Source organism: Lactuca virosa, chromosome 6 (genome assembly GCF_052849685.1).
Source record: "Lactuca virosa cultivar CGN04683 chromosome 6, Lactuca_virosa_CGN04683_v6, whole genome shotgun sequence".
Taxonomy (NCBI): domain Eukaryota; kingdom Viridiplantae; phylum Streptophyta; class Magnoliopsida; order Asterales; family Asteraceae; genus Lactuca; species Lactuca virosa.
This window is the reverse complement of record NC_136431.1, coordinates 211,516,498-211,518,541: the sequence shown is the minus strand read 5'-3', so window position 1 is coordinate 211,518,541 and position 2,044 is coordinate 211,516,498. Positions and strand designations below refer to the sequence as shown.

The 2,044-nt window shown below is 38.6% G+C and overlaps 1 non-coding gene across 1 annotated transcript; it reads right to left on the bottom strand.

Moving 5' to 3' along the window:
* Positions 1 to 1,589: 1,589 nt before the first annotated feature.
* On the bottom strand, positions 1,590 to 1,696 carry LOC145123138 (small nucleolar RNA R71). The gene has a single exon (XR_013715014.1). It is a non-coding gene; the product is annotated as a small nucleolar RNA R71 (small nucleolar RNA).
* Between the last annotated feature and the right edge of the window lie 348 nt (positions 1,697 to 2,044).

Sequence of the window (2,044 nt, the reverse complement as noted above, 5' to 3'; positions counted from 1 at the left end):
TCTTATGATCTTGTGATTTGCAAAATTGTAGGACTAGAGTTTTGAACAAAACCTAGGGTTAAGTAGAAAAGTGGGTAAAAGAGTATGGGAGCTAATATATGATGACAAATCATATATTAATTTGAATCAATAAACCAAATTGGTCAATTATTTATAAGTCTAATCAATTCAAACTGAACACTAGTGAACTTGTAAGTTTGTCCGCCTGATCACCAAATAAATAAGCTAGTTTGCTAAAGGATTAAATTGGTGAATACTAATTTGGTCATCTTAGGAATCGGTAACTAGAGAAACTAAATCCATTGCACTTCCATAAATCAACCATAATAGCAACTAAATCTGAAGCTAAACGAAAGTCTCTTACTCACCCTTGGTTAATTCATACTTGTTTACTTGCTTTAGTTTAGTGATAGCTTAATTAAGTGAATTTATAGCTAGTTTGATAATTTTAGTATCTAGTCTTGCAAAACTAGGAAAACGAAACCCTTTTCTTAATTAATTAGTAATTAGTTAATAGTAGAATAAAGTAGTTTAAATACCGTTCCTTGAGTTCGACACTCGTTCTTATCATTGCTATACTATTGCACGATTAGGTACACTACCTAGTGTGTTTAATAGTCTAGTGAAGGAAATAGGTTTTATAAATTAAAACTTTGATAAAAATATAAATACATTAAATACACATCAAGTTTTTGGCGCCGTTGTCGGGGCCCGACCCAGTTTTAGTTACTTTATTTTGCTGCTTAAATAGGATTATCTGCAGTTTGATTTTAGTTTTAATTTTTTAGTATTTTTTTCTTCTGTTAGGATCACCACGTCGTGGTACTTTCTACGACGCCGTGGCATAGTTGCAGTAGAAAATTTATTTTCGTTTTTGTTCTTTTTACACGTTTCTTTGTTTTGATTGTAGTACGTTTATGACCAGAGGAGGAGGCACACCTTTGATTCCACCACTTGAAGACCCGGAAGCAACTTTAAGGAAAAACAAAGGCAAAAAAGTAGGCGAAACCGCGACATCGAAGAATTCGCTGTTGAAGAACCTCAAATCCGTTGTTAGCAAGAAAAAGGGCAAGAAAGAAGGAGAATCCAACATCTCTTCAGTGGCGGATGAAGACCCGAAGAAGGAGGAAACCGAGTACGAAACCGAAAAGGAAGAAAGAGAATTTGAAGAAGGAAGCGACATAGAAGGCGAACTCACTAATACCATGGCAAGCATCGATGAAGTTCCCATGGGCGAATGGAAGAAAAGGATTCGAGACGATACCGGCCCAGGACTCGCACAACCCCCGATCCCTGCCACTGCCAACTTTGAGCTTAAGGGCCACATACTCGCTCAACTTAAAGAACTCCCATTCTACGGGAAAGATCACGAAGACGCATACAAGCATCTAGATGAGGTCAATGACATAGCTGACTACTTCAATGTTCCAAATGTGGCTCGCAATACTTTTTTGCTTCGTATGTTACCGGTCAAATTTAAGGGGGACGCAAAAGATTGGCTAAAATCACTTCCTCCAGGATCCATCACCACTTGGGCTAAGATGAAAGAGGAATTTATTGATCAAATTTGCCCTCCATCAAAGGTAGCAAAGTTGAAAAAAGCCTTAGCAAACTTTGAACAACAAGCTGGAGAGTCACTATGTGAGGCGTTGGAGAGATACAAGGGCTTATTAAGGAATTGCCCACATTATGATCTGAACAGTCAACATGAAGTCTCCATTTTATATGATGGAGTGAATGTGACAACCAGACAGCTCCTTGATTCGCAAGGACCCCTCACAAAGAAGCCACCCCCGGTGATAAAGCAACTCATTGAAGAATTCTCTAAGCACTCTAGAGAATATCATAATCCAAGGAATGATGTAACTAGGGGATCGGCTAATGCCGCTTCAGAAGATATGTCGGCAGTTATGGCAATGTTGCATAACATGGATCGGAGGATGACTAAGATGGATCAAACAATCCATGCTATTCGAGTAGGGTGTGAAAACTGCAACGGGCCTCATTTGACTAGAGATTGTGACCTTGATGAGAATGGAAACCG